The 27525-nt window shown below is 32.8% G+C and overlaps 1 pseudogene; it reads left to right on the forward strand.

Annotated features, from left to right (window-relative positions):
- Positions 1 to 4608: 4608 nt before the first annotated feature.
- Positions 4609 to 27525, forward strand: part of LOC149562524 (CBL-interacting serine/threonine-protein kinase 3-like) — a 44925-nt pseudogene continuing 22008 nt past the window's right edge.

Raw genomic sequence — 27525 nt, forward strand, 5'->3', positions numbered from 1 at the left:
GGAAATGTTCCCAACTCATCTACACATGAACAGGTAAAACTCATTGTAATTGTGTAAACTAGATAGAAGAAAAATGTTTTTTTTTTAATGTTGTTTTCTTCATTGTTTTGGAGTAATTTTGATAATACTAATACTATTATTGTCACAGAGGGCCAGTGGTCGGAGGGAGGGAAAGGAACATGTAGTCCCTCAGCAGCCCCCCCCTGAGGAGGACCCTTTCTATATTGATTTAGTAGAGATCGATGACCCAATCAGTTTGATTAAAAAGGTGCTAAAGAAAATTGGCAGAGAAATTATACATTTGGCAACCATAAAGCCTACTACTCAAGAAATAAAAGATAGGGGATTTGAATTGTTGTACACCTCTGAAACCTTAAAAGTAAGTATTAATGAAATTTTTAATTATAACAAGAGTTCAATAATGGTTTTTATGTTATGTTCTTTTGTGGCATTAATTAAAATATGGATGCATTGTCTTTACAAAGTTTTTTGCATGATTTCGAGCCCCATTCCCATGATGAGGGTGTTGTAGGTGGTTCGGGTAGATTGCATGTTCCATTCCCCACTTGTTTTTTCCATAGAATATATAGGAATGATCATAATCATTGACAATACATGCTCGAACAATCCTTTTTTTTAATGCTCTAACAATCTTGTCCATGCTAGTCCACGCATTCTATATTTATGCATGCTCTAACAATTTTATTCTTCAGCTTCAAATCAATTGTATCTTATGATGATGCTGCCTCCATCCAAGACAACCAAAAATCTCTTTTCGGTTGTTGAGTTGACAACACGCAACTTACAAGCATCAACTGTTGCACCATCTATTGGTACACAAATCCCTCTCTTTCTCTCTTATGACAGCAACAAACAATTTATTTTTTACAACTTTTTAACATCAATTATCATTTGTTCTTTTATACTTCGTGACAAAGACTTATGAAACTTATGAAACTTTTTGCAATATGAGCTGCAACATCATTTCTTGGATGTTCCTATGTTCCTAGTATGGGAATGGTGAAGGATGTCATATTGATCATCAGCGACAATGAAGGCATTCCATTAAAAGTAGCCAAAGTTCCAAGTACTTTAAAGTTATTATTATTCTATAGTGATATAATAGTAATTTAGTTTTTGATCACTCTTCATCGACTAATGATCCCATGATTGTTTTGTAGGAAACGATGTTTTTTGGAGAAAACTTGGTGATGAGTGTTTACGAATATTCAGGCCCACCCTACGTACTTGGTGGAACATCATATCCTAACTAAAATCCAAAACCACTATTTTGATTTCATATCATTGCTAGAATAGTTTTCCTTTTCATCCATTTCTTGAACTATAATAAAGGTAGCTTCACTTCATTTATGAGTCTAACATATTTTTTTTTACTTAAAAGGTGGAATAACCAAGACAAAAAGTTGAAGGATGATCTTATAGAGAGCATGACCCAACTCTTTGGACCTCGTGCATTCGAGAGAAACTAGCTCCTTGAAAAATATGGTTTATGTTTTAAGTATATTAGGGACGAGTACTAAAAAAATTTACAGGATAACCCTAGGTATGAGCGTCCACCCTATGTTCCTGAGGCTGAGTGGCAGGCTCTGATTTTGGATGGAAAGTATAAAGTTGACAAGAAAAATAATATTACACTAGTAGAGAGTACATCAAGGTATGTGATACTGTCGAGAATGTAATTATGTACTAATTAACCGCCATATTTATACTATCTAACATATTTCAAACTTTTCATAGATTGCCTAACACATCAAAGGCAACAAAGGAAAGACTAGAAAAGCATGGGACACACAAACTCGACTCTAGTGGTTTTTTGAAACTTCAAGCACGAGTTGTAAGTATTAGTAAATGAAAAATTGTATCAAATTTTTTATATATTGTGATGGGAAATGCTAGGATAGACTAGCTTGTCTATGCTCCTAATCCTCAACTTGGATCTCAATGTTCCTCTAGACCAATATATGATGCAGAGTAACATGCTTTGGAAGCACCAACAAAATCCTAGCACCTTGGAACAACCAAGCAATTCAAGTTATCACCCCAATCCTCTATTCTCCACAAGAACATTCAAGGCTTGATTCACCTTCAAACAAGGAGCTAATATGTTATTACAACTACTCCTTTAATTCATGGACCCAACTCATCACATAAGGCTACATACTATTTACTTCTCCCTTGTACCATTCAAGGCGTCATACACCCTACCTTGACACCAAGTGTTTTGGACAACTCCAACCCTCTAACATAAATGGAAACCAAAACAAACATCAACACAACCCAAAAAAAATCAGGTCTAAGGAAAACTTGTTGTTACCTGTCACAGGGCAGATTGCATCACTTGACCTTTATTCTACACACCCAACCAAGAGTGCAATTGGATCCTCTAGGACTCCCAAACACCAAAGATAGTTTAGAACAAATCCAACATGACCAAAATAAGGTGTAACAAGGGTTGGAAACCCTACTAACTATTTACCATTTCCTTTTGATATTTTAACTACCCTCCATTGGTTGATGAAACAATGCAAGTAAAATTCACCATAACATGAAAAAATGTAGGGCTCACAGTTCAAGAGATGCCTCATAGAAGAGGATAAGAGAATTGGCTTTCAACAAGGCTATAGAGCCATGGCTGAATAGCTACAAGCTAAAATCAGTGTGGAAGGTTCTAATAATGATGCATCTGAGCCACAGGTAAATAAGCTAAATGAAATTTATTTCAAATTGAATAATTTACCAATTAGTCTATTTGATGTTAAGTTCCAATATAAAGTGAGTATATCTATTTTAAACAAGCAATGATAACAATGCATAGGATGTTGGAATGCAGCCTAACAATCCTTCTACACAATCTATGGATGCTAAAGGTTCGCATGATGTGCATCCCAGTGGTGGAGGTATACATTTTCTATTAAATTTTTTTATATGTAATTGAAATTGGTGTTTGGATTAATGTAACATTTTGTATAGCAGCTGTAGAGGATCGAGGGGTCGATGTTCATGAGCGTGTTGACGTTGAGCCCAGAGAAAATGATGTGGTCAAATTAGGTAAAGAGTGCCATAGTTATGTTATTTAAAATAATTAAATACTTGTAACAATTATAATAAATTATTTTTAATTTAAATCTTTTATTTTTTATTGAAGAGGACCCCCCTTTGCAATAGCATAGGAATTTGAGATCATCAAGAACAGAGAATAGAACAACTGATGAGGGGGGAATTGATGATGACACTGATGCTCCTCTTAGAGCTTACATAGAAAAAAGAAAGAAATGATTGTCATCTACATACCTTAATTGATAATGACTGAATTTTATGTCTCAATGGATTTAGTTATGTGCTAATGAATGTTCATGAATTATGTGTTAATGCAAAATATTGATGAACGTTGCATGTTAACAAATCTAATGTGTTAATGAATGTTATCATGTGATATTGATTGAATGTTACATTTTATTAATGGTTGAAAGAATGAATGAATGTTAGATGTTAACGGGGAATGTAGAGTGATGTTAGGGGGAGGGGGGTGGGGCCAAATGAGCTTCCACCTTTACATGGTTGGCCTTGTTTAGTAGAGAATATTAAACTATTCTCAAAACAAAGTGAAGGTCAATAAGATACTAAATATTTCTCTATTTTTTCCTATGTTTAGACTATTGTCCTATGCATCTAAGGCTTCATGCTTTGAACTGTCATGAAGTTCTAAACTTGTAGCTTTTTTATTGCATCCTTCGATCTCAGCACTATCTTGGGACTATGTTATCACCAATGATACAACAGTCGACATTCATGAGAGATATTTAATGCACAATCCTTGGATAGCAACATAATAAGATCTTTTGGCCTATTAGAAAAGCTTCCTCATGGATCCATGGAAGAAATTGATCATGTTGAAATTCCCATAGTTTGGTTACCCAAAGACAGTTATAACTAAACATTCATGATAGGCACAAAAGGAATATGAAAGAAGCTTTGGGATTGAATATTCTGTGTAAAGTAAATGCCTGAAAGGAATGCTTTGAACCTCAACAAGATCAATAGACATTTCATGAATATTTTGATATTTATCCAAATATGTATGGGAGCTTTAGAAAAAATTAAATGATGGATAGGACTGATGAAAAGCATCACAAGAAGGCAAAAAAATGAGGCTCTTTGAACAACATATAAAGCTACATGAGTTTGAATAGAAAATGATGCTGATGTAGAATAAAAGTCTCAAGATGCATTCTATATGTCCTAATTGGAATAATTTATGTGCTCCTAGTATTAAATGGTTCAGGATCTTCTAAAGTGTATTTTGAGATAAAATAGAGAAGTGTATCAGAGAAGGAAAATAATTATAATTGCCCAGGACGTGAAATTTACAATCTTGTTTAGACATATGTCTACAATGATATACCCAAATGCCTCAAAAAGAACCCCCAAAAATATCACTAAATAGTAGATGACCTACAACTTAGAAGCATAGATGATATCACATTTGTTTCATTCATTCATAGATGCTCTTATACAAATGCTAGAATAAGGGAACAATCCTTAACATGTGGTCTCTTCCCTTGAGTACAAAGGTGCTATATAAATTCAATGGTTCCAAGGTAACTACTATTAACAACTATAGTTCTTTTCATGTAACTACCACAATCTAATAATATATAAATTATGCTATCTACAAATAGGTCCCGTATGTAACAATTATACTTATTCAACATGCATTATATTTGTAAATTTTGATATGTTTCTAGTATTTCTACCATTAAATAGAAATCTAAGAGATACGATTAGTGTTGATTATGTGTTTTTAATTGAATTTTTTAACATTCAAAGTTTCCTAATGTTGCCATATGGAATCTGCTGTGCAGGTTGGGGCTTGTTGCAACTATAAAGGTATCTAGTTTTAATCTTTCCATCTTGAGCTTGCATTGCAAAAATGTATTGTAGCAAACATTTGTAATTATGTTGTTTTAAGGAATTTATGCTATGCTATCTTGCAAACCCCTATTTCAATAAGCCTTTATTAAATGCTAATGTTTCTCAATTTAAAATCGTGCTAAAAATAGTAGGTTGACTTTAATAGTTTTGTATTTATGTATATCTATATTGTGCTTTGCTCTTTTTGACTACTTCTTTGCTTTCTGTCTTTATTCAGTGTTGTTGCAAATTTTACTATTCATAATGTCCCATTCAATATTCCTAGTTCAAAGTTATCTTTATACGGTCTAAATGTGTGCCTATACCCCACTGATTTTTGACCAATTGTCTTATTCATCTTGAACTTTTATTAACTATTGATTATAATGAAGCAAATAGATATATGAAAGATAAACTCATCAAGTCCATGTTTTATGTATTTAAAATGATATTTCTAAGAGGAAGCTTGGTAGACATTGGTAGAGAAGATAAAGTGTGGTAACCTCTAGAATGATATATAACTGTTATTATTTCTACTTTGTGCTATCCAAATAAAAAAGAATGCCACACACTAGATTTTACTTTCAGAGAAAAGATACAAAATCATATGTTATTTGATAATTACCAATTGGTAAAACTACAAGCCATTTGAATGAGAAATAGTATGGGACAAATTATCAAAGACACATAGAGACATGAACATGGGCTTAGCTCTTGAGATGCATCCAGAGGGCAAGGTTAATATTAAGTTATTTGTATCACATAAACATACAGGCACACTCTAATTAGTAGCCATTCCTGGCTCCCCAGAATCCTATAACTTCTTTTCCTGTCCCTATAGTGGACAAGATTTGATGAAATACTATAATTTGGAGTTGAATTAAATATCAAATTGCTTTGGATACCTGCAACTGGATTTATTTTTTGCAGTCACATTTTAAATTCACACATGCTTAAGAAAAAATAACTTCCATCAGGCCTGGACAAAAACCAGAATATAATTACCAAAATTGTAAAGGACATCTAAAAGAAGCTAGCAATTTTTTTGTTTTGTTTTACTTTGTATCCGTCACAATTACAATGTCAGCCACAAGCATTGCAATGGAGTTGTTGTAGTAGCGACACCCACTGCAGTCACAATTGCCAAGGTTTTTGTCACAATTGTGACATCAACCACAAGCATTGCAACGAGCTTGCTATAGTGGCGATGCCCAACTGCCATCGCAATTTCTAGGATGTTCGTCGCAATTGTGATGGCAGCCACAAGCATTGTGACAGGGTTGGTGTCACAATAAAGTGGTTGCATAGCAACGGATATTCATCGTAATTGTGATGATAGAGGGTAGACGTTGTAATCTACGATGAAAAAAGAATGATGTCTATTACTATCACAGTGGCAACACATTGCTGTCGTAATTGCGACACATAGTCATCGCAAATTGATGCCAAATGTATTAGTTCCATATACAATCTAGAATGGTGATTTACTAGTACTCCTAAATTGACATAATTATTATATAAAGATTCTTCCTATGCTAAAATTAGATCCCAACCCTTTGGCTTATCTCCAACCAAACATCTCAACAAACATTGATTCACAACTTCTATTTGTTCACTAGTCTGTAGATGATGTGATGAGATTAATTTCAAATCTATCTTCATCTTCTTCCATAATGTACACCACAAATACCTAATAAAATTGGTATCTCGATCTGAAATTATGCTCTTTGGTAAACCATACAATCTCACCACTTCTTTAGAAAACAACTCTACTACATAAATAACATCACTAGTCTTCTTGCAAGGAATGAAATGTTCCATATGTTCCATAATCATTCCCTCATTGAATCCTTGGTAAACCAAGAACAAGATCCATGCTGATATGCTCCCACAACTTCTCTAGTACATGTAATGGCTGATACAACTCCATATTCTTCTTTATTCCTTTTTCCATCTAACATACTCTTCAACTCTATACAAACTTCTTAACATCTTTCTATAATTGTGGCCAATAATAGTTCTTAGCAACTAAATAAATGGTTTTATCTCTACTAAAGTGTCTAGATAACCCTCCACTATGCTTATCCTTGATGAGATTCTCTCTCATAGAACTTATTGGAATACATAATTGACTTCCTTTGAGAAACATACCATCATGGATTATGAAATCTGACCACTTGTTCCTATCAAGTGTAATAGGTTTTGTATTCCAAGCTTCACCAAAATCAAGATCCTCTAAATACAAATTCTTGAGTTCCTTGAACCCAAACATCTCAATCTACATCTCTATCAGCAAAATATGTCTTCTACTAAGAGTATCTACAACTTTGTTTGACTTCCCACTCCTTTGTTTCAAAATAAATATATAAATCTACAAAAAATCATCTCACTTTAAATACCTTTGGTTCAATTTTCCTTGACTATTCAAATATTGCAAATCTTGATGACCAGTATACAAAACAAACTCTTTAGGAAGAAGATAATGTCTTCACTTTTTCAATGCCTAAACTATAGCATAAAATTATTGATCATAAATATAATACTTTCTTTTGGAAAGATTCAACTTCTCACTAAAATAATCAACAGGTCTACATTGTTGACTGAAAATAGCTCCTATTGCAGTACCACTAGAATCACAATACACTTGAAACACCTTCTTAAAATCTAGAAGTGCTAAGATAGGATACTTTGTAACCTTTTGTTTCAATAGATTAAAACTCTTATATGCTCCTATAGTCCACTTAAACTCTTTCCTATTCCCTCTTTTTACTTTTAGTCAAGGGTCCAAAATTACTCCTAAAATCCCTAATAAAATTTCTATAAAAACTAGTGAGTCTATGCAAATATACGACCTTAGTAACACTCCTTAGAGTAGGCCATTTTAGGATATCCTTCACTTTTTTAGAGTCTATCTTTAGACCTTTTTACGTAAACTAAAAATCCCAAGTACACCAACTCCTTCACAAAACTACCCTTTTTTCAAGTTTATTAGCAACTTTTCTTCCCTCAACTTCTCAAACACCTTACAAATATGCATAAAATGCTCCTCTAATGTCTTAATAAAGATCAAAATATCATCTAGGTAAACAATAAAAAACTTACCTAGAAACTCATTTAGTAACTAATTTGCAAGCCATAAGAAATTTCTTGATGAATTGGTTAGCCTAAAAGATATTACTAAACACTCGTATAATCCTTCCCTTGTCTTGAAAGTATTATTCCAATCATCTCTTTCGCTAATGCAAATCTGATGGTACAAACTCTTCAAATCTATCTTTGTGAAATACATAGCTCCACTCAAACAATCCATAATCTCATCCATCCTTAGCAATATAAACATGTACTTGATTGTAATCTTATTGATGGCTTGAGAATCTATACACATCCTCCATTCTCCATTTTTCTTTGGTACCAATAATCTTGGTACAACACATAGACTTAAACTCTCTCGAATCAACCCTTTTGCAATAACTCATGCACTTGTCTCTTCAACTCTTTTCTTTTTTTTGGTATCAATTTGTTCTTTTCCTTGTTTGGCAGGATGGTGCCTAGAATCAAGTCCATTTGGTGATTGATCTTCCTCACATGTGGTGATCCATTAGGTACATTATCTACTACAATATCTAAAAAATCTTCCAACAAATGCAACTTCTATAGGTACCTCCTCTACTTCTTCTTTACCATATTTTGGAGTTATAAAAAAATACATATGTTCACACCTCATACCCTCTAGGAACTGCTTTCCATCAACAAATCATACTCTAGTAACACTACACCCCTTTTCATTTGTATCCTTCAATGGATTCAACTCATGTTTCACTCATCCCTTCTCAAGTATAGTTATTTGTACACCCATCATGTACTACATGCAGGCTATCAAACTACCATTGCCTACCCAACAACATATGACATATGTCCATAGGTATGATATCACATAATATCTCATCTTAGTAGCTTCCAATCTTGAACATCACTAGGAATTGGTCATTGATCATGACCTTGTGGTCAATTTTCACCTAGGTAATATGGCATGGATTCAAATATTTTTGCCTCTCAAGATTTGACTTCATGACCATATTTTTTGACACCAAATTGTCGATGATTCCTCCATTGATAATTAGATCACAAAACTTATCTTCACACTTTCACTTTGTGTGAAACAAACTCCTTCTTTGATCAAGCTAATTCTCACCACTGAACAAAAATCTTCTATTAACTAGGACTTATCCTCTTTCAGCATCTTCAAAATGTGAAATTTGGTATCTTTATCAACATGCACAAATCTAGCTTGACCTTCAATTCTCCTATCTATTCTTTCTTGGTGTTGAGGACATTCAAATTCCCTATGTCCTTCTTCATAATGAAAACACATTCCACGAAAACCTCCTCTACTATATACATTCCCTCTGCTTCTTCCTCTCTAATCTATGTTGTTATGATCATTTAAACAATTGAAATTATTTTCCCTTTGGTTCTAATCGCTCCTACTAGTCTCACCCTTCTTCTTTTGATCTTAATTTTGGTCTCCATAATACCATCTACCAGATCTTCCACCATGACCTCTACAACTTTTCTCATTATCAAATGTCTCATTTGACTTTTTCTCAACTCTTAGGGAAATTTGGTATGCCTCTTTAATAATGCTCATTTAGATCAGACTCAATTCCTCCTTAGCACTTTTCCTCAGCCCATTAAGGTAAAGGGAAGATTTCTCCTTGTTATTTTCTATATGGCCAGTTCCAATGAGAATTTAATAGAACTCTTTTGTATACTGTTGAATAGATCTTCATGCTTACTTCAACCCTTGCATTTTTTAGTATATCAAGCTCATAATCCATGGGAATAAATTGTCATTTCAATTTAGAAATCATTTGATCCCATATTTTTATTTTATCCTTCCCTCTTCTATTTCATTCCAATTGAATCTCTTGTCACCAGATCTTTGCACAACTCTTTAGTTTTTCCTTTGCAAACTTGATCCTATTAGGATCCTCAATGTATTCATACTCAAAGTATTCTTCTAACTCATTGATCCAATCATTTAAATCCTTTGGATTAAGATTCCCTAAAAAATGTGGAAACATCAAAATTAGGTCTTTTCCAATCTTGGTGATGACCTTAAAAGCCCTCTCTTCTTCTAGGTTCAAGATTTCCTCTTCTTCTTCTAGATTAGATTCTCCTTCTCTTTCATCATGCTTATCATCTCTTACAACAAGATTTATCCCTCTATGAATACACTCTTCTAATGATTTCATTTGTCTCTCTATGGCTCTAAAAACCTTAGGTGTAACACCTTCAACACCAATCTCTCTTTGTGGAGGCATTTTCACACTTTCACTGAAACCCTTATAAAAACTACCTCACAATTAATGATCTGTCTACATGCTCAACCCAAACCATGGTCTTGTGCAACATGCCTCAGTATCAGTGATTTTTCTACATGCTTAAGAACTCCTTCTATAATACCACTTGATGAAACATTCTCCCCTTTATACCACAAACATGTAAAAAAAAAAGAAAAGAATATTATTTGTGAGAAAAAAATATGGGCTTCTTTTTATCACCACAAATGTAGAATAACAGAATAATACAATATGCTAAACCACATGGGAACCTTCCTAACAATAATTTGTAAGACAATGCTACAAACTATCACCTAGAGCTGTCCTAGATGATCTACATGAATTCCTTATATTGATAATTTTACACCACCTGAGAAGTTTCTAGATGTCAAACCCTAACACTTGAGATTGACTAACCCTAAAATTACATATAAAGTTAGCCCAATACAATAATGACCATTATTTTAGGAAAATTTGGTCAGCCTGACTCTGGAAGACCATAACTTGTGAATTGTTGAACTGATTGGCTATTATGACCCCATTCTAGAATACTCAACTTGTTATATAGAGGCCTTTTTGCATAAGCTCCAATTGACCCATTTTGGAGTCCATCCAAGGGCTTCAAAACTGAGCCTAAAGTTTTTTTAGCAGGATTACACACCAAAAATCTATAATAACTTCACAAATAGTGATGATTCTGTGCTAAAATTTAATTGGTAGGCTGATATATCCAAGAAAAACCTCCACCTCTAAAATTAGGACATCTCAAGCTCATATGACTGAATTACTAAGTAGCAAGCCTCTAAAAACAACTCTGCACTGAGATGACCCTTATTCAAGAAACATAAAGGAAATATTTTTGGGTGATGTAAGATTTATCTTACACCTAGGATGCTCCTACATCACATGGTGAGATTCATAGTCTTGTCTACATTTATTTTGAAGTCGGAGATGTTGGAAATTTGATTGAAAAGCTCATTATTGAAGATCAAAGAGGGAGATTGTTGGAAAGAAGGAAGATTATTGTTTTCAATCATTGTTTTGTCATTGATGTCAAACCTACTATTTGTAGGAATGATATTTTCTTATAAGATCCAAGTACTATTTGTTGGGACTCAAAATTGAAGCCCTGATTTTGAGTACCATCCTAAAAATCAAGCCTTATAAGTGCTTTTTGATGCATGTGTACTTGACTATCTATTTAAGGCCTAAGAGGTGTTTAGTGTTTCTAACACCTTTCATTTATTATGTCTTTGCATTCCATAAAGAAAAATTTCCATTTTGAGCTATTCTGTGAAGTCCCATTTTGAGTAATGACCAAATTTGCATTTTTGCCTAAGTGTCAAACATTGACAGGAGGCCGTGTTTACATTTGAATATATAGCACTCAGTAATGTTTCATAAATCATAGCTTTGGGAGTGTTTAGCATCCATACTAAAGAGCTTATGTTTCAGATTTTGAGTTTTTTTGATATGTTTTGACTAGGTTTTGAATCCCTCAAAGTTGGTCATTTATTGTTGTCATGCTGATGCAAATTGCTCTGAATTCTAGGAGGCTCTGTTTGACTTGTTATAACTTTGGCATAGTTCACCAAAATGAGAAAATTAATTTTTAATTGCATTCTAGTGGTCAGATAATTTCTATGTTTCAATTTTGAGCTAATTATGAATCCGTTTGATCATTTTTCAAATGCAATTTATGATGTTTTACTACAGTCAAAAGGTATAGATTGGTTGATACCCCTATTCGTGATGTTATATGTTTGAATCCATGATAGGTTAGATCAAATGGATTATATCGTTGTGTTCTTCTCTTAAAATTTTTTACATGTGCCAATTTTTAAATCTTGACAAATCTATCTGCATGTTTTCCCAGGTCCATTCCATTTGCAAAAAATGTTTTTCTGCCAGTGTTTTCAGTTTTGCAAATTTGAGTAGCCTACTTTGACCACTTGCCATTTTTGCCTCGTTATTCATCATGAGCCCTAATTGCATACTTATATTTTCCTCAAAACAATGAACTAATGCCCTAGTTTTCATTTGACCAAGTGTCAGTTTACCCAATTTTCAAAGCCAAATCTGAACACATTTCATTGTTTTCTAACATGTTTGCTTGTAGGCAGTTCTAAGAGGGCAACTTTGATAGTCAATATCTTTTGACTGAGAATTCATCATGAGACAAGATTTGATAGGGTAAGAGTATGTAGAACAAAGAATGAATAATTTTGATTTTAAAGCCTAGTTATTTGTTTGAATTAGTTTTTAAAGCCAGTCGATAGGCCCTGTTAGCATAAAATCATAGTTCATAGATAAGATGTGAAATGAGTCTTAATGATCAATTAGTGCTCAAAATTAATCCCATTGAATTTTAGATGCTTAATGGATTGATTTGATAGTTCATTCACTTGAAAATGAATTTTTTTTTAGTTAGACTCGCTTTGGGGCCCAACTAAATGGTATCAAATTGATAAGGTATATCATGGATTAAAAGTTTCCTAAAATTGAAAGGTTATAATGATTGTAATCACTATAACTTTGGGAACATATCTTTCAAATTTGGAAAGGTAAAAGATAAAGTGGGAGATATTTACAATGAAATTGATCAAGCATCCAAATTAGTTCAGCTGTATGAGGTCATGGCCAACAAGAGAAAAATTTACATTGTTCTTGAGTTTGTATCTAGAGGTGAGCTCTTTGACAAAATTTTTAACCATTGAAGATTGAAGGAAGATGAAGCAAGGAGATACTTCTAAAAACTTATTTATGTTGTTGATTATTTCCACAATAGAGGTGTTTACCATAGAGATCTAAAGCCAAAAAATATGCTTTTGAACACATATGGGAGTTTCAAAATATTTGACTTTGGCCATAGTGCATTGTCTTAGCAAGTTAGGGATGATGGTCTACTTTACACCACTTGTGGAACCCCCAACTACATTACCCCTAAAGTCATCAATGATAAGGGTTATGATGGGGCAACAATAGACTTGTGGTCATATGGTGTTATCCTATTTATTTTGATGGTAGGGTATTTTCCTTTTGATGATTCAAATCTCACCATAGTATAGTCAAAAGAAGATTGAAAAGAACTTATGGAATAGGGATAGTGAAATTGATGCCTATGAAAGAGAGTGGCCATGTGATTCCGAGGGCCAGTAATAGAGGTTTATGTAATAGGGGAAAATTCTGAGAGGTGTAGTTATAGTAAAAAAGAATACCATGAGAGTCATTCACTTTCTCATAAATCTCATCAACATCTGATGAAGATTGTCCAACTGCTCTCATTTTCGATGGGATATTCAATTGAGTCTCTACAAAAATTCTAATATATATGGCATTAATTTATCTTCCTACTCCTAATTTCCTTGAATCTCAAACACATGAGTAGCAGGGGGCGAGGAAGTTTTCCTGTTGTTTGAAAATAAGACTACTTCATTGGTCCCTTACCATTGCAACATGGAAGAATGTATGGGGGTGGGTTTGGATAGAAAAACCTTAAAGAAAAGAACAAAAAGAGAGAGAGAGATGCCAAAGGAAGACCATCTCATGGTGTTGCAAGAAGAATGAAGGGAGACACATATGTTGCTTCTTTAATTCAATGAAAGTAGAAGAGGACATGCCACTTGATCAAGCAGAAATAGCAGCCAAAAAAGATGACATCAATACCCCTAGCCCCATGACACTGAAGAGGGGAATTTTGTGCAGATTGAAGATTCCTTAGCAAAGAGTGCAGTAAAGGTAGTGGAAAGATCCAAGGGCAAAGGAGGACGATAACTAACAAGTGAGCTCCTCACATGTTGGCAAAGAGAAAAGACTTTGCCATTGAAAATGGAAGCTGTCGATTGAAGAGAGACGCTCATCTTGGAGTGATATCAAAGGAATAGTTGTAGAAGTATTTAAAAAACACAAAGAGAAGGGTAGATCTCCTCCCCACAATCACAATAGGGAAATATTATGTAGATGAGGAGCACAAGAGCTTGAACTAAAATGAATTATCCCACATTGAGTGGGTATGGTGGTCTTGTGTTGTTTAAATACATGAACACTTCTATAATAATTGTTTGAAAAGATGCTGCCTTTTGAAGCAAAGCTACAAGGTGGAGCCCGCCCAACATTGGATGGAAAAGTCATATGGGTTTTGATTGGCGGAGATATTAAGGTGCTAGAAAAGTTGCCAGATTCTGGTCGTCCCTATGTCACCACTAAAAAATGGGAGGTTTAGCTAGTGGAGACATGGTGACCTCCCAAAAAATGTAAAAAATGGAAAAAATTGTGGGACCCACCAGTGGTCAGGGGGCCACTTACTGTTCAACATGTGGCATAGTGTGAATGGTCAAGGAAGGTATAAGGAGATGTATTTTAATAATTACTTTTTTTTATTTCTAGTTTTGAGCATTCAATCTAAGAATTTGAAAATTTTGTTTCAAAATTTTGAACTTTCTATAGTGTAGACTATAGAGATTTTAATTTTTTTTCAAATTCATCCATTTAAATTGTTCATTTTATAGCCTTGGGCCAGTTTTTCAAATGGCTACTCGAGGGGCGAGATTGAACCAAAATATGGACTCCAATATACTATTGGAATCAGGAGGAGATGAATTTTTTGAATATGGGATTAGAATTTGTATAGGTATTTAGCAGTATAGTCTATACCCCAATTTGTATTTTCTAGGGCATTCTCAGTTGAATGGACAAAATTCATTAGTGAATATGAAAATTAGTTGGAGGGTAGAATTGAAAGTTTGTTGAAGCCTGAATGAGGAGGAAAATGATTCTAAAAGGTTTATCTTTCCTTTAGAGGTCATTTGACTAATTTTTTGCCTTTGCCTTGATCTTAGATCTAACATCAAAATCAGTTATGTTTTCCATCAAATATTTAAGATATTTCAACTTTGGAGGCAAAATGAGTGAGAATATGATGTGCAGTTACATAGAGAGAGTAGAAATATGTTTTGCATCTGCAAATGGAAGTTTTCTAAGTGGACACATGGCAGACATAGAACAAATCTAGGAATTCATTCTCTTCTATATCATTCTCTTTCTTTCTCATTTTGGAGGTGGTTGGTAGTTTTCTCTGTGAAACGAACAAGGTTCCAATTTTTACTATGAGATCAAGTTATTGTTGGTTTTGCTTCCTATCTATTAAGTTGAGCTCTACTAGTGAAGGCTATACATCCATTCTTATGTAGGTTTCTAGTTTCATTTCATGTATTGCTTCTCTAAGATAATGAAAATGGGTGATAGTTCATGTGATATATCCTAAGTTTCATTTAGTGTTGCCAACTAATGTATTTCATCTTTCTAAGGATGAATGCAAAAGGGGATTTACAATGAATTATCTATGTTCTCTTATTCTATCTCCTAATTCTTCATATGCTATTAACTTTTTGATTGAATGAATAAGGTTCATTCAATTTAAGACAACTTGGATGAGTTGTGTGTCAGATCTATTGTTGCTTTTAATTCAAGGATTTAAGTAAATACTTCAATGATTTGATAGGGTTTCTAGGTGAATGGAGGGGATTCTAGTAAGAATGGAGTTTGAGGATTTCAATTGATAAACTTAATTATAAGCAAATCAAGTTAGGTCATCTTGCTGGTAGTGACTCTATGTTGCAACGGATGAGGCGTTGTCACTAAATTAGATGCAAGCTAAGATGAAGGTCATTTGCACAAATCATTTTAATCAAATCAATTAAGTTTTTCACATTTTGTAGTGGGCTAAAAGGAATTAACCCTCACATAGCTTATGGGTTCATAGATTATGATTTATAGCTATTTCATTCCTATGTTATTGCATAAGTATCAGAAGACATAAGGATTTCATCTATTGTTGATAGATTTAGATTATATGTTTATTTGCACTGGTACCAGATATTAGAACCTCAAGGTTAACCTACCTAGGTTTTGCAGAGCTTAAAGTGAAGGAGTTATGGCTTATAGTTGGCCCAAGATTGTAATGAAGTGCATCCATCATAGGACTTTTCTAGCCTTAGATGTATTGGTCTAGTTTCTTGGTTAATTTTAAATCTATTAAATTAGGAGCCAACAACTCTAATGATTGAAAAAGGAGTTATAGAGATGTTTTGGAGAGAAGCCATTAGCACTTATATCTATACTCACAACCTAGTTCATTTGAGGAAAGGAAAAAACAAGACACCATACAAACTTTGGTATAGTTATACACCGAATGTAGGTTACTTAAAAATGTTTGGAAGTAGGTGTTATATTCATTAAGATGTAACAAATGGGGAGTTTGATTCTATACAAGATGAAGGTATATTCCTAAGTTACTCTACTAGGAGAAAGGATTAAAAATGTTTAAAGAAGGTGATTGATAGTATGATTGAAAGTGAAAATGTTAGAAATGATGAGTTTGAAGATAAGAATGATGAGGAAAACAAGAAATAACCCAAGGATTACAAAATTTTTTTATATGTCTATGATGATGCACCGTATACTGCATCCTAGAACCTAAACAAGTCATTAAAATGATACACTGATAAAAAATAGAAAGCAACCAAGGAAAAATAGAAATACACCAAGAAACAACAATGAGCTACCAAGAAATTTCCTTTAGTACCTAAGCCACAGACATAACAATCCAAGAAAAATATTGAGCCCCAACTAAGTGATGATATACTAGAGACTAACAATCTAAACCTATTTATAGAAATATGTTAGAATAATTCACAAGATCAAGCAATTGAAGACAAAAGTGTTGGAGGTGTGAAAAGAAGTAAGTTTAAGGATAACACATGTTTTGTTAAAACGATTTAGAATAATTGAGAGGTGGGGTAAATTAGTTATCCTCAGGTTTAGATGTACAAATTAAACTTTTCATCACTTCAATGCCTCATATCTAAAAATTCAATAGCTTAGTCTCTATAGAAGATAATCAATACCATAAACTTGTAGTCCACTATCCTAATAATAACAAACTTGCATAGTGTAAAACATTAATAGTAAAATATCTCAAAAGACATCCACACAAGTATGACACTAGGATTTAATGTAGAAACCCAATTTGGGAAAAATCACCAATAAAATGTCACCAATTTTTTACTCTTCTAAAGTGAGCTATGTTAGGAGCCCACCTTGTTAAAGGTCACAAAACACACTATTAAATATGACACTGTTAAAGGATTTAGTCACCCTATCAAAAGTGGCCTTGTTAGATGAATTTAGAACATTCTATTAGAATGTCACCATGATTAAAGGATTTACTTATGATTATTAGGTCAACCTTGATTAAAGGATTTCCATATTAATATAATGGTTATAAAGTTACAATAGTTTGATATTAAAAATACAAGACACTCTTGCAAATACATATCACAATTTGGTCTAATAACTAACTCATTGAATGACCTCAATTAAAATATCCATTATTAATTTTCTTGGAATTACTTCAAGAAATCACTCTTCTTCACAACTCTTCATTGTTAAGCCTTCTACTCAAGTTCGCTAATCAAAAAATCAACAACTGCAGCAATCTTGTTAAGGTCTTCTCCAGGTCTACTAACCTCTTTAATTTTTTCCCTTATATCTCCTTAAATAGGTAATTCTAATATTTTTCCACCTAAAAATCAATGTATACCTTAAGGTTTTGATTAGATTCAACATATACAATGAATTCTTCCATCAGTTTGTCTCCTCTTTTCTTTTCTTGAAAATTCTCCAAACTTTTTCTTGAATTCTTGCATAGAAATGATCAAACATTGTTTCTCTTGAATTAAATTCTCTAGGTTATCCAACCTTATCTTCAACACACTTTACATATTCAAAGAAATCAATTGTGTCGGTTGGAAATCATGATTTCCTCATAATTCATCAAATGTTGTCCCTTGGCCAACACTTTGTTCTAATGTTTGATCATCACTGAATTACTCAATTGCTATTGCTTCTTCTTCTTGGAACATTTGTAGATACTTGGTCAATAGTGATGCTTGGTTGATACTATATTTTGTTCATCTTATAAGTTGTCACTCAGTCAACTCTAGCATCACTCAAAATAAGCTTCAAGTTCCTTAATCTTCTACTCTTTTTCTTGGTAAAGCCTATGCATTTGGTCTTTCTTTGATCTCTTCTTTTAGACTTTATTAAAAATATCATCTTCACTTATATTATGATTAAAAAATCACATTATCTTGTCAAAGTCAAATTGATCAAGTTCTCATTGTTGTTTCTCATAGCTCAACCTTTCCTATAGGTCCTTCTTCTCAAATCCTCTACATCAATCATCTGCATACAGAACTCTACATAAATAGAAAACTATCTCACCAATAAGATTTGACATCAATGACAACATAACAATTATTCCAATTTTAGTTTCCAACAATCTCCCTCTTTGGCATTAATGCCAACACCTCTAGTTACTATGCAGTCCAAAACATATGATTTCTTTGAGAATCTCCCACTATGTTTAGAATCAAATCTTCATCAATATCCTTAGTTTCATTTTGATTCTCATCTTATTGTTTAGAAATATCCCTTTTTCAATTTCATTCAGATTCTCATCCATGTAGCTCTAATATGCAACAAATAGACTCCCTCTATCACATCTGATCATGAAATCAATCAACTTCCTTTGTATTGCTGGTGCCACCTTACATATATTCTCTCTCTTTACAATAACTTTTTAGCTCTTCCTAAATAACTTCCTCTTCATATGGTAATTGTATAATATATCCCTCACTTACATTCTCTCCTTCTTTGACAAAAATGCCAAAGAAACTTCATCTCTCTCATACATCTTTACCATGTATATATATTCAAGTCAATACTTCTTAATCTTATCCATCACCTGTCATCTCTTCTTATGAGAGATACAAAGTTTTTTTCTTCTACCTTCACTACTTTAGGCAACTCCTAAAGTATAATTTTCTACATCAACTTGTAGGATAATATGATCAAAACATTTGATGCATATTTATATCTAAGCTTAAGTAGCCTTAGCTAGGGGAATCACCCCTAATTTACCTCTTAGATACTCATGCACATCCTTAGGTAAATCCTTAGTGAAAATATCAACTATTTTCTCCTTAGTGTTCACATATTCCAATCTCACTTCTTTATCTTGAACCAACTCTCTCAAATAATCAAACTTGATAGGAATATGCTTGGTCTTTGTGTACATTATAGGGCTATTTGATATGTTTATAGAAATTGTGTTGTCACAGTAGATAAAATCAGGACCAATGATCTCTTTCTTCATCCCTTTCAACAATTTCTTGATCCACATAATTTTTGAACAATTTATTGCTACTACTACATATTTAGCTTTTGCCATTGATTTTGAGATGTAGTTCTAATTCTTACTTGTCCAAGAAAATAATATCTTTCCTAGAAAGAAAGGTCCACCACTTTTACTTTTTCTGTCATCAATATTGACTCCACAATTAGCATCTATATACACTTTTTGTTTAGACTTTTCATTCTTCTTGTAATATAGACTATAGCCTTATATTCAATTTAGTTATCTTAGAATTCTTTTCACAACCATCATGTGATTCTCCTTAGGATTTGGAGAAAACCTTGCAACAATCCCAACTACCAATGCAATATATAGTCCCCTATGAACAACATATTATTGCTTTCCAATCATTGATCTATACAATGTCTAGTTCACATTAGTAAAATCATCATTCTCAGATAGATTATATCCTATAGCCATAGGTGTACTAACTGGTCTTGAATCTTCCATCCCAAAAGTTTTCAGTAATTCTTTGATGTATTTTGATTAAGTATCATAGACACCTTGCTTCATTTGATATACTTGCAAAACAAGAAAGAAGTTTATTTCACCAATCATAGACATTTCAAATTCCTCCTTCATCTCATCTACAAATGATTTGAATAATGCATCTTGTCCTATAAATATGACATCATCAATATATATTACAACTATTAGTATCCCTTTACCATCTTCCGTTTTCAAGTACAAATTATTGTTGTCATTAGTTCTTACAAAACCAATCTTTACCAAATACTTATGCAACCTCTCATACCATGCTCTAGGAGCTTGTTTCAATCCATATAGGGCTTTGTGCAGTTTACATACCATTTTCTTCTTGTTGGGATCAACAAATCCTTCTGGTTGTTCAATGTAAACTTCTTCTTCTAGTATTCCATTCAGAAATGCAGATTTGCCTACCAATGTGGTATACTTTAAATCCTTTATAAGAAAAATATGCAAGTAATATTCTAACTCCTTCCAATATTACAATTGGGGAAAATGTTTCCCCATAATCAATACCTTCTTCTTATGCATATTCTTTGCATACCAATCTAGCCTTGTTCTTTATGATTTCTCTTTTTTCATTCAGCTTGATCCTAAATACCTGCTTTGTTCTAATAACATTCTTGTACTTTGATCTAGGTATTAGTTTCCAAGTGTTCTTCTTCTTTATCTTTTCAATTTATTCATTCATTTCTTGAATCAAAACTTCATTATCTAGAGCATCCTTTATTGATTTAGGCCCAATTTCACAAAGTAAACATGTATCACTTCTAAGTCTTTTCCTTGTCATAACCCTATATTCTTTTTTTCCAATAATTTATTTAGGTAAATGGTGTCTTCTCACATAATTTTCTAGTGTAGGTTATTTTCTTCTTTAATCTTATATAGGTTCATCTTGAAAATTTATTTCAAGTTCATTGTATATCTCTTCTTCTAGTTATTCTTTAGGTTCTAGTTGCTTGATATTGTCTTCCTAATGTTTGACACCTCTTCATATTACTTGGCATCTTCCTACTAATACTTGACACCTAGAGTCTGTTTCCCAGCAACCTGTTGCTACAACTCGACATTTATTTTGTTGTTGTTATTTGATAGCTTTTTTTTATATCTTAGGTAAGGTGAATAGAACACCTTCATTTACATTTATGAATGTGCTATAATCTTTAGGTTCTATCTTGCACTCAACTTCATTTTTTTCTACATATTCATCAACTTTCACATTTGTACTTTCCACAAATTTGTTAGTGTTAGAGTTCAAACACTTATAAGTTTTTCTCTTAGTAGAATATCTTGGGAATATGCCTTCATCACTTCTAGAATCAAGTTTTACATTCCTATTTTCCTTTAGTATATAACACTTGCTTCCAAAAACTTTAAAATACTTCACATTAGGTGCATACCCATACCATAACTCAAATAATGTAATGTTTGTACCTTTCTTGATTTGTACTTGGTTCAAATTATAGATTGTTATACTTATAACTTCTCTCTAGCACTTCTATGATACATTGTTCTCCATCATTAGTGTTCTAGCACAGTCCATGATTAATTTATTTCTCCTTTCAACTATTCCATTTTGTGGAGGGGTCCTAGGTACTAACATATACCTTATGATTCCTTTATCATTGAAGAATATGTTGAATTCATTAGAGATAAAATATCATCCTCTATGAGATCTCAAGAACTTCAAACTTTTACCTATTTCCTTTTCAACTCTTGCTAAATACCACATAAACAATTGAAAAGCATCAGATGTTTCTTTAAGAAATATCACCGTCATAATTCTAGAATGGTCATCAAAAAATAAAATGAAATATTTATCACCACAATAGCTTTACACTCTAATTTTTCCACATAAGTCAGTATGAACCAATTCAAAAATATCAATAGATGTGTATGTCTTGCTCTTAAAACTAGACTTTGTCATTTTCCTTGATTGACATTGTTTACACATAGCATTATAAAGTTTCCTTAGTCTTGGTAATGCTCTTACTCTTTTAATCTTTTGGATGCTTACCAAATTATCAAAGTTCACAAGACACAACCTTTTATGCCATAACCATGTATCTTCATTTTGCGCAAACAAACATGTAGTGCCCCACCAAGTGATCCAAAAGAACTAGCCTAAAGTTTCACTAAGTTTGCCAAAAAAATTTTTTTAAAGATAACATATAACAACAATTATAAAACATTGGAAGCAATAACATACATTTATACATAAACAACACTAAAACTGATTACATTCCTTAAGGATCCCATGACATTGAATCACATTTAAGTTTAATTAATACTAAAATCAATATATATTACACATCCATATTTAAGATTAATTACAAGTTCAAATCCATTTAAATAATATAAAATTGTCCCGAATGCCACTTGACAATAAACAAAATGCACAATCATCCACTGTATAGGTTACAGGGTATGAAAGGGTAAAAGAATATACATTATAAAATAGATTACATCATCTCTTTAAGATCCATGAGATAAAATACATAAAATAGATATAACCATCCATCATAGTATACAAAGATAGAATGAAAGGAAATGTAGAACAAGGAACCCTAACCATGGCATCAAATTGATGGATCTCAATGGTAAAAGTAAAAAGTACTACCACCTAACCTTATGGTAACTCAAAAAGGGCCCGCTCCCACTGTATTGAGGAGATAGTCTCAAGTCCCAAATAGGATAACAATCCCAAAAGTCAAAAGTAATATCTAGGTCAAGGGAAAACTTGAAAGCAATCTAACTCAAGGTACCAAGACACAAGTGACATCTAAACCCAGAAGCAAACAAAGAAACATAGGGAATCTACTATGCAAGTGGGCAAGTGTCATCGCATGAGTCAACTTTGAGGTTACCCTAGCAACTTGACTAGACTCTGGCCCCCTAGTGACTCTATGCAGCACTAGTATCATTTCGTATTGACAAGGCATACTAATGAAGCAAGGTCACAACCAAGCATCCTCTCTACTCCCATCCTAGTTTGTACTAGTACTTAAGGCATGGATGAGGAAAAATAATGACTCTTGTTAATTCATTTTACTCTCATTAAATGTAATCTTATCACTTATTTAAACAACCTACAATGGATTACCCAAGTAGCCTCTTTGGGCTTTGGCCTTGATTGTAAGTAACTTCCTAACATTACATATAGATAACCTAGCCTAAGCTCAGTAAAGTAAAAAGATCTCAAAAGACCACATACCATGCACTAGTTCTTAAACAAACAACTAATAAATACTAAAATCACTGGTCAAAGTATAAACATCACTAATATGATCATCCTAATGGGACTGATCCAAGAAAGTATACATAAACCAAATCATGTCATCATATGCAATCATCAAAACAATAACTCCTGACCTTTGGAAGACATCCAAAACTAGTCAACACTTATAGGTAAACCCCAAACTAAAAACATAAGTATACAATTAATAGTGTAGTTTCATAGTTTTGTTTGATTTTGAAAACACACAATTTTGAGTTTACAGTAAGGTTTAAGTTTCCATTTCATTGCTAGTTTTCAGTTTGCTAGAGTTTACAATTTTAGAATTTACTTTTCACATACAATATCATAATTCATTAATTTCAATTTTAATTAAAAATATTAAAAAATTTAATATAATAATTATGATTTTATTAAAGATTATAATAACCACTAATTTATTAATAAAATAACATATATATATTAAATTATTAATAAGTAATTTTTGATCTAATAATTATTATTATTATTAAAAGAAAATAATAATAATATTATGACATTTAATAACTATAAACATTTATAAACTTTAAATCTAACATTTAAAAAATATATTATAATATTACTTTAATTTAATAAATCTAAATTAAATTAAACAAAAAAACTTTACCATAAAAGTTTTTAAAAGTGGGCTAGCTCTCTATTGCGGCAGCTCTGCTATCATCACAACGAAGTACTGCCTACAACAGTACCTCTATTGTCATGACAATAAGGTCTACTGTGCGCAGCCATTAATGGTCACTGACAACACTGCCACTATCATGGTGGGGTAGGGGAAAAGAGGGGTGGGTGGTGTAATACCCCAAAATTGGCACATTGCCATATTAACCAATTCTGGTCTATTCAATTATTCCTAAGTCTTATTTTATTAGGCAATTCTAATTCTGATAATCACTACTTGACCTAGGTGTCAAATGAAGAAAGCCCTAATCTACATTAATCACACTATTTATTTAACTCCTAAATATTGACTCAAATTGGCTATAATAAACCTATTGAATTAATTTAATTTAATTATAAGTGTTCATACTTTAATTAAATTAAAATTACCCCTTTAGCTAATGTAGAAAGGAATTAAATATATTTGATTTAATACATATATTCTTTTTTTAATTAATGAATTTAATTATTCAGTTAATTAAAGTTTATCCATTTATGAGGTCATATTCTATTTTATTAAATTAAATATTCTATCCTAATCTTCTCTTCAGTTCAAAAATGGAAACTTTGGGTGAACTAAAATCAGAAAAGGGATTAAATCAGTTAACTCATTATTCCACTCCAAATCAAATCAATTTACTCCTTTTCCCAATCAATAGCAACTAGTTAACTTCCTTTTCTTAAGGAATTTTCCATTATGACCAAGCCTCACCTTCAATCTTGATCTTCCATTCCAATTATTCTCAACCGTCAATCACCTCCTTGATTCTATTTAAGAAGCTCTAAATTTCTCATTACAGTGTTTGAAAATTGGAATTTGTGTTGAACTTATGTTGAAATATCTACTCATTTTCTCTTGCATTTTTAGCTTAATATTCTTGCATATCAATTTCATACTAGTTTAATATGCATCCATTTAGCATAATATGTTTGTTCATTTATTAGCTTAACAATACATTCTCATCTAGATTAATCTTACATATCTCATATAGCTTAAAATCCTTCATTCTAGAGGTCTGGTTGCCTACTTCTCATTCTGAGAGCAAAGGAAAAATCCTTTTAGTTAGAAGCCAATAGGTCGCACTATTAGAATTACTCAGGTGAATAATCTCATATTCATTTTGGGATGATCTTTTGGATAATGACCATGTTGAAGTCTATATGAGGATTTGACGCCCACAATTCATGTATACATTTCTAACATCCGTCGTGGGGCCGAGAAATCAATTTTTCTAGTCTTGTTTACTCTGTTTTCTACATTTTTAATTATTCTGTCATGGTTGTCCATACCATTTTCTTGATTTTTGTGCAAAGAAATTGAGATTTCGCTCTCTATTCTACACTTCCTCATGCGAAAAAGCATACAATTGCGCAGTTTCTAATGTGGTACACAATATTTTCTTGCACGAGCCTGTGCAAGATTTTGCACAAAATTCTGCATCAGTAATTGCATTATGTAACTTTTAGATTCTATTTATCATGATGATCTAACTAACAGTGGTTTGTAGGAAATTTTAAAAAAGAAAAAAGTATTAAAACAAATTTGATTTTTGATGTTTTCATAGGTTTTGACATTTTCTAAGATATTTTATGGGTACAAAAAAGAACAAAAAAAAATTAAATTTTATTTTCCCATAGTTAAGCTTCCGTTTTACTAATGGTGTTTTCTAAAGCATTTTATTTTTGAATTCTAGTTTTCAAATAGCTTGACAATGGTTTTTCGGATGCATGTCGAAGACACCTTATCAAAACACTTGAAGCAAGTACTAATTGTATGATTGCAGGATGCTTTTTCAAAGATATGCATGTCAAAGACTCATTTCAAACTCACTTAAAATATTGTGTTTTCTTTATTTCTTTCCACACATAGTATAAATAGGGCTTTTGAACTCTGTAGGGTGCAAGATAGGGGAATAGGGGAGTATGCTCTTTACCACTTGGAAGTGATGCCCAAGGGTAAATCAGAAACCTAGAAGCCTCTAAAAGACGATCCCTGAGGGAGGCAAGCAAGTTAGTGGTTCTCCCAAATGAAGTCTTTAATGAAAAGATGATGATTTCCTTTTAGGGAATCAAAGTCTTGGAATAGGACAAGGTGGGATAGATAAGCTAACTTGGTGATTAACATGTCTTGTGTGTTTGGGTAAGATAATGATGTAGAGGAGTAGGCTATTTCCCTTAAGGTAAATTAGAAAGTTGGACCCTTAGATCCAAACCACTAGTCTGAGTCAACCTTTAGAGGGTCTGTCGAAGTGATCCAACCTCTAGGAATGACCCAAGTGAGCACACTCCTTTCACTAGAGATTTCACCTCACTCTAATAAAGTAGCTTTGTTGTGTAAAAGACTCCAAAGCCATGTTAATTTCCTCTTCTTCATTCTGATATCACTTTTAAAGAAGAGGCTTTGTAAACTCCACTGGTCGGTGCCAACCCCAGTCTTACTTGTCAAGTGTATGCAATTATAGATGTTGGTGTGGGTTTCTGGCCACAACTTCACTTGTTAAGCCATTGGGGGTTAATATGAATAGAAGCCAAGTAAAAACTTTTTAGTTAGTTGCTACCTAGTTAACCTCTAAAAGGGGGCATAATCTTTGTGTAAGGACGGGGAAGAATCTCTCCTAAAGAACTCACCATAGGCATGTACCTAGGCATTGGAAGGTGGTATACATGCTTGACCCCTACCACAAGAGTGTTCATTTAGCATATATGTTATTGAGCCCTTGGAATACACCAAAAGCATGGGTGCCCTCTAGTGGGTGACACAACTGTGTGAGGTGAAGGCATGCACATAAGTTGTGGGACAAAGGTTTTACCTTCTCTACCAATTTTTTTTTTTTTAGGGATAAAATTGTGTTTATTATTAAGTCTTTAAACATTGTCCAAACCTTTCAAACAAACTAAAGGTCAAGACTCCCCCAGCCCTTCAAGTTTCTTTGTAATCAGTTGGGTTGTTTGAAACTATTGCTTGCTTCCTGTGTTTATCTGAAAACCAACTATCTTGTTCAAAAGAACCAAAATATTGTCCAAAATTTGAAAATGGTCTTACTACTTGTCTAAAATTTGTCAAGACAATGAACAATCTATCCAAAAATTTTTGAAACTTGCAAAATCTCTTCAATATTTAGTCTCTTTTGTCAGTCTAGTCCCTATTTTCAAGCCCAATTTTCCAAAATTTTGCACAAATTTTTTTTGTTTAGCATTTTTTCATGTGACCCTATCCTAGTTTTTGCATGATCCTATGAGAATCTCTGCACGAGATCTTGTAGATTTGTCCTATTGTTAGAATCTTGTATTGTTGTTAGTCTAGCACATTCTTGCATGGATCTACACAGGTCCTTGCACAAGAAATCTTTGCAAAACTTGCTATTTTGAATCTTTGCCTGGCTCTCTATGTTTATTCACACATTTCATTGGAAATATTCACACAAAATTTTGCTTGTGAATTGTCAATTTTTTCTATATGAGCTACTTGTTCTCTAAATATGGTCTATTATCTACAATATTGTACGTCTTCTTTGTCTACAAATAGTTTCAAACAATGAATTAATGCTTAGCTAACGACTTGTGACCTACACAAAAAC

Source organism: Cupressus sempervirens, chromosome 4 (assembly GCF_028749045.1).
Source record: "Cupressus sempervirens isolate cs-2001-9-10 chromosome 4, ASM2874904v1, whole genome shotgun sequence".
In the NCBI taxonomy this organism is placed as follows: domain Eukaryota; kingdom Viridiplantae; phylum Streptophyta; class Pinopsida; order Cupressales; family Cupressaceae; genus Cupressus; species Cupressus sempervirens.